This window comes from Sinocyclocheilus anshuiensis, unplaced genomic scaffold (assembly GCF_001515605.1).
Source record: "Sinocyclocheilus anshuiensis isolate Anshui unplaced genomic scaffold, SAMN03320099.WGS_v1.1 scaffold1638, whole genome shotgun sequence".
NCBI lineage: Eukaryota > Metazoa > Chordata > Actinopteri > Cypriniformes > Cyprinidae > Sinocyclocheilus > Sinocyclocheilus anshuiensis.
Window position 1 is genome coordinate 537,526 of NW_015542885.1, and position 14,041 is coordinate 551,566.

Here is a 14,041-nt window from a genome sequence, read left to right on the forward strand (position 1 = left end):
CGCTGGAGACTCAAAGTGTGTGTTTATGAGTAGCTCTCGGCTGATTGGCTGAGCCGAAAGCGTGAAAGACTGTGGGGAGGAGGATGCATGAGTCGGGGTGGGGTAAGGGGCGTGTCCTCCCCCTCTCTGTTTGCCTGGTGTCCCTACTTGATGAGATCAGCGGATCGCTTTTCATCATGAGGCAGCTCTCGCGCTGCTGCTCGCACTGCCGTCTGTCCTCTTTCTCTCTCTTCTTCCCTTTCTCTGTCTTTCGGGCCACTGAGCTGGAGTTCGGAGCCGGAGCTGGAGCCGCGACACAGGACGGAGTAAGGAGTGCGGAGTGGGACGGAGGCTGCCACGGCTGGGATTAACCTCAGGGAGGGGGTTGGGGGGGGTTACGTCTCTGGGGAGAAGCTTCTTTTCTCCTTCCTCAGCAGGCAGACACAGAGAAAAGAGAAAGAACTAGTGTGCGCTCCTTCTCACAAAGAGAGGAACTCCTTTCTTCCAGCGGTTTTCCTTGTTTTTTTCCTGAACGGGTGACAACAGGGGACTTCTGCCGGGGAGACCATCTCAACCGGGTCGGTGTAAGCACCGTGAGTTTGTGTTTGTGTGTGTTTGAGCGCAATGAAGAACTTGATGTGTGTTTACTTGTGTGTAGAAACTATCCTGTGATCTTTCATTCTTTCCCTGCTTGCTTTGTGCTGTTTGGGTTACCTCATGTGCACTCGTTCTTTCTAGCTCCTGCTTTCTGGCATTCCCCGTTGTCTTTTATTCCTCTAATAGAGGTTTGGTCCACCCTGGCAAGGATACTCAGCATGCAGTCTTTTCTTTGTGTTGGATGTTACAACTGCCCGTGATGTTTATAAACCTGGGATTTCCACACATTTTAATACTTTCTGAGCTCCAGGGAGCGGGTTCGAAGCCCTGAATGCAGCAGTGGGGTCGTAGGAACGGTGGCCGGGTCCTGCTCTTGAGGATAGTTTGCTTGTGTGGGTTGGAAAGAGAAGTATTTTCACCTTAACCCGTGGCTCATGTTTTCTCAGCTGCTAGGCACAATCAGATAAGGTGATTAGAGGATGGCTGGATCTTCTCCTCCCTGCGTTGCGCGTCACAGCTATCGTTTGTCTCTCTCTTTCTTCTGGTTTGGTGTTCAGAGGAAGCGTTTCCACAGCGCTGGCTGACTCTTAGCCTGGGGAGCAGATTTGAATGCTTTTCATTGTTTGTGTGCACGCGCAGCTTATGGATTTGCATGTGTCTGTTTGCGCACGTGGCTGTGTGCTTCCAGTGGTGGAATGTTTATGGAACAGATTGTGTGTTTTTTTTTGTGTTGAGGGCAGTGGGGCATCTCTTACAAAGAAGTACCATGGTGGTATATGGTACAGTGGTGATATCAGATGGTAATACCATTGTACTTTTTTACATTCCCATTTTTACATTACTTGTAAAACAAAAGTCATGATACTAAAAAGCCATGGCAACACTGTGGCGCTTTGTACTGAAAGATTTTACCATGGTGTTATCATGATGCATATCAAAGACATCATGTTAATGCTACTTTGATATTTCACTTATACTTGGAAAACCATGAAGTACCATGTAAATACCATGGTACATGAATGCCATCACTGAACTGTGGTACCAACACAGTACTTTTTTCGAAGGGATACAAGTAGAGTACAAAATGATATAAACCATAATATTATTATGCTCCATACCCCCAAAAAAACTTGGTGATAACATGGTTTAAGGCTCTGAAATGCAACAGGAATACCTTTCTTTCTATGTTATCACAGTATTATTTATATACTATTATCAAACGCATACTATTTTGCATTAGATTTTATTTTGATATTTTCAATTTATATATTTTTTTTATTTATTTGTTTTGTTTTTTATTTAGCTTTATTTTTGTTTCAGTTTTAGTCATTTTAGAACTTCAACTTTTATTTCAGTTATTTAAGTTTTTATCATCTAATATTTATATCTTGTAATATTTCAGCTTTATTTCACATAAAAACTTTTTTTTAGTTACAGTTAAAAAAAATAACAATGAATTCCAGCATAATATATATACCATAGTATGTGCCCTAAAACATGGTTATACCACGGCATCTTATTCAGAAATAATATGCTAATACCATGTTAATAGTTATATTCCATAGTGCTTAAAGATTACTATATATATTTATTAGGGTTGGGCGATGTCTACCAATTTAGTATCGGACGATGTCTACGGAGTACGTTTACATGGACAACAATACTCCGATATTAATACGATTAAGACAGTACTCTGATTAAGAATCTACCATGTAAACAGAGATTTTTGATTACCTTAATCCGGCTAAAGTCATAATCGAAGTAAACAGAAATTGAATTAAGACATGTGGAGTATTCCTATTTTAGTCGCATTACTGAAGTGCAGTATAGACATGTAAAAACCTTATGCCGGGTTCAGACTACACGATATTTTTGTCAGTCATGATAGTCATTATGTCAGATTACACGATTTTGACTCCTAAAATCTTGTCGTGTCGTGGACAAGCTCAAATAATTAACTGCACTTTGAAGCTTTCATAAAATTTAAAATGAAACTCAAAACAGTACATGGCATCATCACGAAGACGAACTATATGTTTATACGTGAGGGGACGGAGGGGACGTCGGATGTCGTCACGTGGGGATGTAATGACATGTGCCATTAATCGAACTATGTACTATAACATGTAAAACGGGAACATGAAAGGGATTTTCTAAAAGCAGCTCATGTAAACACCATAATCATAATATTGGCTTATTTAGAATAAGGTAAATAATTAGATTGCTGATGTCCATGTAAACGTAGTCAGTGAAACATCGTGATGGACAATGACATCGGGGGCGGGGTTAGGGGTGTGCCCGAAGCGTGCAACAAATAACGCGTTATACGGAGCCACTAAAAGGTTAGCCGCTTGCTAGCGGTAGCCTGTTGCATTACAGTACATGAAAGTCAGCTTAACATCGTGATGTCTGTCAGCCATCGGCGATGGACGATGACATCGTCTATCGGCCCAACCCTAATATTTATATACACTGGAACCTTGTCCAAAGAACATGATAATACCATGCCACTTTGATATATTCTATGGTGCAGAAAGATTACCATATTAACATACAGTGATATTTCTATGATATTACCACAGTACATGTCCAAAAATACTGCTGTATTACTTCACTACTTATATACCAAAGTACTAAATGCTTATCATAGTCATTTTCTATGGTAAATGTCCAAAAACCTTGATGATTTCATGTCTTTTTATGAATGATCTCTGCATGTGTGTCTGCATGTATTTGTGTTAGGGCTGCACGATAAATCGCATGCGATATTTAATGCGCATCTTGTCAGAAAGCCGGTTCTGTAATCAGCGGTAAATCTCCATCACCTGCGGGCTTAAATATCGCATGCGATTTATCGTGCAGCCCTAATTTGTGTGTTGCGAGCAGTGTGGGACGGGGGCACAGGATGTGTGTGTGTGGGACAAGGAGGGCAGTGGGACTGCTTTAATCACTGAGTGTGTTGTCTGAGAGCAGTGGGCTGGAAAGAGCTGACTGGAGCTGCTCTGTGGAGAGAGGCTCTTCTGGGAGAGCTTAGAGCTCAGCTGTTAGCCGTGTGAAGAGCTACACAACCATTTGCCTAACCATTCAATGTCCCTCCTTTGGAGAGGGCCACTGGATTAGTGCCAGAAGCGTGTGTGTGTGTGTGTGTCCGAGCTGCTTAAGGGTTTGAAAGGACAGGAGGTGGGCTCGCACATCTGCCACAAGGCTGTGTGAGTGTGAGTGTGATTACCAGTTTTGGGTTGGGGGTGGACATTTTAGTCACAGTGATAAATGGTTTTTGGGCTGTCAGAAAGCCTGGACTTCAATGGATGTCTTATATTTACACTCTTCCTCCACATAGCTGCATTTGATGTTCTCGCTGAAGACTTTTGAGCTCCTAGGCACAGGGAAATTGAATGGGAAATTATATTGTGAGATATATATATTTGGAACAGATTAACAGGAACTACAGAAAAAGTCACACAGCCCTGTCACAAAGGTTAGGGAAGTTTTGTTGGCTTTCTGGTGACAAATAGATGCTTGAAGTTGACATTGTTTTATTAAATTTAGTTTTATTGTGGTATTTATTGTATGGTTATTTTGCGTTAGTTTATAATATGGACTTGTTTTGCTAGACTGAAAGAAATACAATTGAATCTTGTATGGGAAATATTTGGAAGAGCTTTAATGTATTTGTCACATACACTACTATTCAAAAATTAAAAGGACTGCAGCACAACTGTTTTCAGCATTGATTATTATAATAAATGTTTCTTGAGCACCAAATCAGCATATTAGAATCATTTATGAAGGATCATGTGACACCGAAGACTGGAATAATGTGTGAAAATTCAGCTTTGCCATCACAAGGATAAAATACGTACATGGATAAGTAAACTTAAAGGGGTCATATGATGCTGCTAAAAAGAACATTATTTTGTGTATTTGGTGTAATGAAATGTGTTCTTCACGACATGGCGGCGGCAAAAATACTACAGCGAGAATAAAAGTTACGTCGTCTTTCTTTGCGTGAACATTTGTGCGGCGTTATGCAAATCTTCCCAGATAATGACGTAGGTATGTGGGGGCGTGTTAGAACGAGCCATTTTAAGTAGGTGTGGCTGACTCTTAACTTTTATAAAGAATATCTCTTTGGATTTGAGACTTTAGTCTTTGCAACTTTACAGATCTTCTTTATGCACCAAGAGCTTGTAACACTGCAAAGAGAAAGGCAAAATTGAAATCGCATCATATGGCCCCTTTAAAAAAATCTTGCTGACCTCAAATGTTTCAACGGTAGTGGAGGTTTGAATGTTTTATAGCTTTTCTGGTGACAAATAGATGCTCACAGTCTGCTGTAGTTTATTCAATAGAGTTGTTTTGCGTTGGTTTATAATACAAGCTTGTTTAGTTAGACCAGGGGTAGGCAAGTTCGGTCCTAGAGAGCCACAGTCCTGCAGAGTTCAGCTCCAACCCTGAAAAAGAAACTCACCTGCCTATAGCTTAGTAATCCTGAAGACATTGATTAGCTTGTTCAGGTGTGTTTGATTAGAGTTGGAGCTGAACTCTGCAGGACTGCGGCTCTCTAGGACCGAACTTGCCTACCCCTGAGCTAGACAGAGAAATTGAATGGGAGCATCCTTGTCATATAGGTTTGGATGTTTCATAGCTTTTCTGGTAAAAAAAAAATGCTCAAAGTCTGGTAGGTTTCACATTGACTTGTTTTGTTCTGAAAAAGTATGAATGAGATATTTTTGTCTCTCACACCATGTCCTAGCAAGGCTCAGTGACATCAAGCTAAAAATGATTAAAACATGCATCTCTTACATGCTAATCTGAGTTTGTGACCTTACCAGCAACAATTGCAACAGAAGACATGACATTTTGTCAGGGTTTCTATTCCTATGTTGTGAAAATCCCATTCGTCCAAAATCCTGCTCCACTTATGTTCTGATTGGCTGTGATTGTCACATCATGCATTTCAGTAAATGTTGTTTACATGTTACATTGTCTTGGTCTGTTATTCCGACTTCACAAAAGTTGTGTGATTTCAGTCCGACTAAATCGTTTGTATGACATTTTAAAAGGATGAATTGCTTTAGGCTAACTGAAATCGTCTTTTTAAAGTGCGCGTAAATGCACTTAGCGTTGACAGAAAAATTGCTTATCTCTGGTTAGGAAATATTTTCACTTTTTTGATGTTACTCTTGTGACCAGTATTGTGATGTTCATATGCAGTCATTTCCTTTCTGTTCTTGTTTGAGAATATTTATGCTCTGTGTGACTGGTATTTTAGGATGCAGATGAGACATGGGTTAAATTAAAATTAGCGTCATGCGAGGTTTTGCTGCTAGGAGTAGCCACACATACGTTGTAAACAGATATCTGACTTCTAATTGAAAGCAGCGATGTCGTAAGGTTCACATTTATCCTGTCTCTGCTGTATTCGTAGTCTCTAGTTTCACTTTGATGTGACAGCCTCCAAGGGCGATCACTGGATTCATCTGCTTGCATGTCACTTCAGAACACATCTTGTCCATCAGAACATGTCATATGAAGAACTTTCTCTCTCACACATGCACTTATACACACAGAGTGCACAAGCATCTCATAATTTTATTACTAAACCCGGCCGTTGGCTTATACTTGATTTCAGAATGTTCTGAACAGAAAAATAGCACAGCCTGCTTCAACAGATGCCTGTTGTGAGAGCATTTCTCTCACACCACGTGCGTGTGTGTGTGCTGGCGGTGTGTCTCCATGGGGTAGGTTTGTTTAATTAGGACCGAGTAGGTGGACAGAGGCATGGGGGAACATGTGACCATACGGCTGTCTGTCCTGTGCCCTCTGAACCACCTAGATAATAGAGCACTGGACATGGGCTTTGCTGATCTGCCGTCTGTGTAAGTGACAGAGAGAGGGACAGGGAGATTGATAAGGGTGGGGGTGAGGAGGAAAACAAGACGGAGGGAAAAGATGGACAAAAATGCAATGTTAACGCTGCTGGAAAAACCAGGTCATACTCGTAGATGGTGTGCTGGGTTTTTGATGGTCTAGGAATTGAATAAGAATGAAAATTGCTCAACAAATGTCTTGCATAAAACAAAAATGGGGAATTTCAAAGAATTGTATAGTATGAGGCTTTCAAGCTTCAAATAGGTTGCAAAAGCATTATACAAATGAACCATACGATTCACGCTCTAAACTATCGTACAAAATGTCTTTACTGTCACTTTTAATTATTTAAAGGGGTCATATGATGCGATTTCAATTTTTCCTTTCTCTTTGGAGTGTTACAAGCTCTTGGTGCATAAAGAAGATCTGTAAAGTTGCAAAGACTAAAGTCTCAAATCCAAAGAGATATTCTTTAAAGAAGTTCAGAGTCAGCCACACCTACCTAAAACGACTCGTTCTAACACGCCCCAACATACCTACGTCGCTCTGTGGGAAGATTTGCATAACGCCGCCCAAATGTTCACGCAAAAAAAGAAGGCGTAACTTTTTTATTCTCGCTGTAGTTTTGTTGTTTCCGCCGCAATGTCTTAAAGACGCTGTGTGTTTCATTGTGAAAGCGAAACTACTTTGTTTGGTCTTCCAAAAGAGGCCGATATCTGCCGCTGAATAAAAATATTCATTTCTTTAAAAAAATTATATTGCCCCTGAGCATTTGAATGGTAATGTATAAAAATTGCCTACCGCAACGCAAAAATTTAAAATCTGACATTTTCCGGAAAAGGATCCAGCAGGATCAAATTAAGTACTGGTCATAATACTCAAATAAAAATGTTTCATGTGAGCAACGGTGTGTTTTGCTGCAGCAGCGCCAATGGAAGCGGTTCACTGACTGCGCAGCACAGCCACACGCGCCACAGTTACGTTTGGGATCATTTTATACCCCTTTAATTCGGGTGAGAAAGCGGGGGGTTTTTTTTGAGTGGCTTTTGCACATCCTGTCATGCCGGTGACTGTGTGCTGCTGCAATAGTCGCATTTTGCTGCATTAAAGTTAACGATTAATCGATTAATTGATCGGTAATTTAAACGACGATTGATCATGGAAATGATCGAAAATTGACATCCGTAATTAGAACTAATCATTCAAGTGGTTCTTCAAAAAAAAAGATCTGACTGAAAAGAACATCTCTGTTACGTATGTAAACCTCGTTCCCTGAAGTAGGTAACGGAGATGGTACGTCAGAACTAACTGACGAATTAGGATCTCGCCCGAGAGCCCAATCACCTTCAAGTGTAATGAAAACAGTCCAATGGACATTGGCATGCCAGATTTGCATCGTGCACTCTGCCCCGCAAAATGGGTATATAACGAAGAGTGCATGCAATTTCACATTGTTTTTTGCTGAGGAGCTCAGACGTTGTGTCCCGACCACTCAACGGTGGTACAGCAATTGTGGCGTTGGGACGTAACGTCTCCATTCCCTCCTTACGTTACGTCAGAACTAACTGATGAATTGGGATCCCTACTAAAGCTCCACTATAGCTTCCCCTTCCAGTGCCCTGTATAAGCCGGCAAATCCTCCCCATGCCCACTGGGGCGAAAGACAAGACCACTTAGATAGAGGAGTGTCTATCACCATTGGAAATGGCGCAGCAAGCATGATTGACACCAGGCAGGTCCTGGTGTTTACTGGCTACCTGTGGCGAGTACATGGGAGGACACCGGCTCTACACAGAGATTGTAAAATCTCGCAAACGTGTTCGGTGTCACCCAACCTGCAGCTCTACAAATGTCTGTTATCGAAGCGCCACGTGCCAATGCCCAGGAGGAAGCAACACTCCGGGTAGACTGAGCTCTCACCCCCAGGGGGCACGGCTGATCTTGAGCTTGGCAGGCCAAGACTATGGCATCCACTGTCGAGTGGACAAGCCTTTTTTTGGAGACAGCCTTTCCTTTCTGCTGTCCGCCATAACAAACAAAGAGCTGTTCTGAGGGGGGAGGGTACCAAGTGAGGGCGGGGAGGATTTAGTCTCCTTGCACCCCTAAGGAACCTGATGATCAGGTTCAGGTCGTGCTTTCCTACAGACCTACCATCTACTGTACCGTGATGTGCGGTGATAGCGGCAACATACACTTTCACGGTGGAGGCAGACAGCCTTCACTCCAACCTGTCCTGCAGGAAAGAAAGCACAACCCTGACTGGGCATGTCTGGGGGTCTTCTCGGCAAGAAGAACACCACTCAACAAACAGGTTCAACTTCAAAGCATAGGTGTGCCTTGCAAAAGGAGCTCTTGCTAAAGTGATGGTGTCTACCAGTGCTGGAGGTAGATCACCTAGCCTAAATCCTCTGTGTCCCGTCCAGAGACCAAACATGGAGGTTCCAGAGGTCTGGATGCCAAAGGGTGCCCCATCTCTGAGAAAGCAGATCCATCCACAGAGGGATCTGCCAGGGAGGGGCTGTCGCAAGGAGCACAAGTTCTGGGCACCAGGTCCGGTTGGGCCAGTAGGCCACAACTAGCAAGACCTGCTCCTCGTCCTCCCTGACCTTGCACAGTGTTTGTGCGAGAAGGCTCACTGGGAGAAACGCATACTTGCATAAGCCCCGAGGCCAGCTGTGTGCCAGCGCATCCGTGCTGAGGGTCCCCTCAGTCAGGGAATAAAACAACTGGCAATGGGGTGATGTCCAGGGTGGCAAACAGGTCTAGCTGTATGTCCCTGAAGTGTTTCCAAATCAGCTGGACCATCTCGGGGTGGAGTCTGCATTCCCCCGGAAGTGTGGGCTGCCGCGAGAGCTAGTTGGCTGCGCGATTGAGCTTGCCCGGGATAAGAATGACACCAAGCATCCTCAGATGCTCCTGACTCCAAAGGAGGAGAAGACGGTTGTTGTACACAATGATCGCAGTGTTGTCTGTCTGGACCAGTACGTGCTTGTCGTGTAGCAGCGATCTGAAGCAGCGCAGAGCAAGCCATACTGCTAGCAATTCGAGGCAATTGACGTGCCAATGCAATTGCTGCCCACTGGCGATAGAAGAGGGGGACAAGAGTGGCAAGGCGCAGTGTCGCACATTGCCATCCATGCTCTCTTGGGACCCAGAGATAGAGGAAACTGCTATTTTGCTGAAATCTTGGGTACCACTGGCTGTGGAGCCATGGAACAGAACAAAAATTGAACAAAAGGTTCTCCGCCCGGCCCTCCTCCGGGGGAAGGAGTGGTGCAGTCACCATCTCATGAAGAGCAGGATCCTGTATCGCTGGGTCATCCGTCTCAGGAACGCCGCTTGCTCTGACACATTACAGACCTAGCAGGGGCAGAGACGGGCTGCACTTTTCTGCAGCTAGCTCCACCCGGCTTGGGTGGAGGCTACTGCTGTGGCAACGCTGGAGCGGAGGTGGAAGCCGCAGGATGGCTGCCTCGGTGACGAGCAGGCAGGGTGGAGACAGCAGTGGGTCGCCGGGGCAGGATGTGCTTTATAGCCTCCATCTGCTTCTGTGCAGCCGAGAACTGCTGGGCAAAGTGGCGTTCCTGGACCACTAAGGTTGACATCCCCTGACCCAGGGACAGTACAGTGAAATTTGTCACTGTGTGCAGCTCCTGCATCACACCTGGGTCAGAACTACCCTCGTGCATATGTTTAAGTGCCTTGGCCTGATAGACCTGCAGAAGGGCCCTCAACTGAAGGGATCTCCACGTACCCCCTGGCCGCCCCGCTATCGAGGGTAGTGAGGCCCGGGAAAGCATAGCAGTTAGCTCTGGGTGGTACTCGGGTAATGCTACCTTCCCCGGAGAGAGCAATGCAGCCTGGTCTTCGTCCCCAGAGAAAGTTATAGCCCTCATTCATTGTAATTGTATGGAAAAGACAGCCTAGTACAACAAAATCAAAATATCATCTTGTGTGTTCCACAGCAGCAAGAACGTCATACAGTTTTGAAACGACATGAGAATGAGTGAAAATGTTCATTTTTGGATGACCTAATCCTTTGTGGTCTACCAGCTCGAACCAGATTGACCAAGATGATTTATCAGCTTGAAACCAGGTCTAAGGTCTGACAGTCTAGCTAATCAACAGTCAAGACCAGCTGCCTTTTCAAATTGGTTTTAACGTGATTATCCAGCTGGGAGGTAAGTTAGGAAAAAAGAGACAGAAAGTGTGAGCAAATGAATGACACTATCCACAGAGGAAAGAGAGATGTTTCCAATGAAATAGAGAGAGAGGATGCAAAGATAAACAACAGATGGCGAATGTCTCATCAAAGCCACCAGTGGCTAGAGGTGTGCGTGTCCATCATGTCTCTGGTGACCAGGGTAACGCAGGCGATGGGCCAGGCACCAGGCGCTCGCTTTATCACAGACCCCCCACCATCCTGAAGGGAAACACAAGCTCCCGTGTGCCACAGAGCTTGCTAGAAAAAGTGTGCTGAGGGTCTGACGGGTGCTGAAGCATAAACAAATTCAGATGAGTATGTACACAGTAATGGCCAGTAGACTAAACAGTGTGAACACACAGACACACGTCACATAGGGCGGCTCCACAGATTTAGACCGGTTTTATTTAAAGAGATATTCCTCTAAAAATTATCAATTTTTATTTTGTCATTATGTGATCTCAAACCAGTATGACCTTTTGGCCAGTCAGATTGCATAGACCGAACTAACTATTGTATAAAACAGCATTCATGCCTTTTAATCGGGCAGCCCTGGGGTCTGCGATATTATCATTCCTCTAGTCATGCAGAACAGCTACAAACTCTTGAGTCCTGGGGCATTCGCCAAACACGCAATGCAGCGGTGGAAAATTCAATTACGCAGGCCTGAAAACAAAGAACTCTATCTTTATGATGGGGCAAGCAAAACAAATAGAGCCTTGAATGTGGAATGGCAAATTGAGAAAGATGTTTATTACCCAAAAATGTTGCAGATTTAAGATTGTATCAAAAAAAAAATGTGTCAGTTTCGTCTTATATTCTTCATCCGCTTTGTTTCAATAAGCACATTGACACTGATTTAAGACATCACACGGTAGAAGAGCCACAGGGCACAATTACACCAGGGTTGTTTTGAATTCTGCTTCAATTTTCTTTGACTTATAGCCATAGCAGCCCCATCCCAGTGATACGCTCACCAACCGAGTGCTTTTGTTTTTCTAATAGATAAGTCAGCACAAATGGGCATTTTCCCATGCGGAGACGTACGGCCCTGGCAGACTGCTTTTATATGTAGTCTTGTCTCGCATGGCTAAGCAGATGGAGACAGCACATCAGCGGTCCATTAGAATGAGGTTGTTATAGTTACATTAGTCGCGTCTCATATGGTTTGGGATCATTACCCCTATGTAACTGATGTAGTGAACTTTTTTTTTTTCACTTCTCAGCTTGACGTTGGCATTTTATATCAGCAGTGTAATGCCCAAAGGCACGATACAGTCATGCCATGCGGTCACCGTCTCATAGCGTGATTTATTCACTCTGCTGTGACACATTGAAACACACTATCTATCTATCTGTCTCTCTGTCTGTCTGTTTGCAGTATCTGTTCTATCATTCTGTCTATTGTTCTCTCTGTTGTTATATCTATTGGTCTCTGTCTGTGTCTATCTCTGTCTATCTATCTGTCTTCTGTAGGGATGTTCATTTTAACCGGTTAACCGTTAACCAACCGTGAAGAATTTTGACCGATAAATACAATCAGTTAAACGGTTTAAAAAGTCATTTATTTATTATTATTATTTTTTTTTTGTAATTTATCAAAATATTTAAAAAGGTTTGCTGCATGGTTGAAATACACTACGCGTATAAGAAAATAGCTTTTTTTAGATGAAAAACAAAAACCCTAAGTCGCGTTTTATTATTTCATTCAGAAATAGGCCTAATGCCGACATGAAATGTTTACAAACATTATAATAAACACTGTAAACATAGCTAGGCTATTTTAGTTCCCCTCACTCCACAAAAAATCCTTTCAATTAACAGTATTTAGAAAAGAACAACAATTAAAAATATAAGAAGCTATAGCTAAACGACAAGCCAAAACAAATTCATTTAGTCTAAAACGAAACTGAAACCAACGCTGCATCTCTCATTCGACACAAAATCAAATTTTTCCATATTCGCGATGTTTTTGAATGCCAAAATATTATTTATTATGTAGCCTACTTCACTTGCGTTCCAATATCCACGTAAAACAAAATGGTTTGTATAACATCATGGCGGTACGGTGATAACGCTTAACGGCACAAATTTTACTACATATTTAAACTGAGCAGTGTGTTTTTTCCATATGTTTGACTGACTGTATTTTATTATGATAATGAACAGGCTGCATTGTCAAGGCAATGCTTAACTGTGTGTGCGCATGCGGCGCCGGCGCAATCATTTGAATTTTTTCCTTCTAACAGTGGAAACAAATAGGATAATCCTTTTAGTCATAAAGATAATCGGAATTGTAAAAAGTTTGCCTTTATTTGTGTACATTCACAATAAAAACAAATCTTTGTGCTTTTGTAAAATAAGCCTAAAGAAAAATAGGATGCCGCTTTCTGCCATCTGGTTTCCTTTCGCGCAGCACAAAAATAAACTGAAACTCTGCATACTAGGCTACTTGTTGCACAGTTTTTCTTTCGTTTTCTTAATTTATTATTTAAGTAAAAATATATTTCTCGTATGGGCCTATTTATCGTTATGTATATAGGCCTATAGCTTAGCTTTATTATGTTTTTCTCCGCACGCTGAAGCGCTGCAGGTGCGTGATGTGATATGATGGCCATGTGAATCCTCATGTTCTGTTGTTTGCTGCTTTTTGCGCATGTAAAATGAATCCCCGGGAAACAAATGTTAGTATTTTTTAACGGGTCACAGACACGTATCCTTTCTAATTTAATTAATATAGGCCTATAGCTTAGCTTTATTATGTTTTTCTCCGCACGCTGAAGCGCTGCAGGTGCGTGATGTGATATGATGGCCATGTGAATCCTCATGTTCTGTTGTTTGCTGCTTTTTGCGCATGTAAAATTAATCCCCGGGAAACAAATGTTAGTACTTTTTTAACGGGTCACAGACACGTATACTTTCTAATTTAATTAAATTCGAATTTAAAATAATCTTGTCAGTTAACGGTTAATAATCGGTTAACGAGCGTTGGTTGTCGGTTAGGAAAAATAACTGAAATGAGAATCCCTAGTCTTCTGTTTATCATCTATCTGTCTGTCTGCTAATCTATCCATCTGTGTCTATCTGTCCCTCTGTTCATTCATTCATCTTTACTGTAAGCTGTTAACACAGTTGAAGTTAAAGGGGTCATATGATGTTGCTAAAAAGAACATTATTTTGTGTATTTGGTGTAATGAAATGTGTTTATGCCAACGAAACACACAGCGTAACACACGGCGGGCTAGAGTGAGCGGAGGCGGGGGGGCTTGGGAACGGCGCGGCCGGCGGATTCGACGAAGGAGCGTCCTGCGGGCTTGTGGGCAACCACATGTGACGACCCCGGGCTGGACTCCACTTCGTCCACGGTGATCCGGCAATCCACAGTGC

General features: G+C 42.9%; 1 protein-coding gene across 4 annotated transcripts in view; it reads left to right on the forward strand.

Moving 5' to 3' along the window:
- Positions 1–311: 311 nt before the first annotated feature.
- spsb4a (splA/ryanodine receptor domain and SOCS box containing 4a) overlaps positions 312–14,041 on the forward strand; it is a 57,824-nt gene continuing 44,094 nt past the window's right edge. For 2 of the 4 annotated variants that reach the window (XM_016494341.1, XM_016494345.1), the window contains exon 1: positions 312–572. The gene's annotated coding sequence lies outside the window, so the exon portion shown is untranslated. The remainder of the gene's footprint in view (positions 573–14,041) is intronic. The other 2 variants (XM_016494343.1, XM_016494342.1) reach the window with 2 other exon arrangements.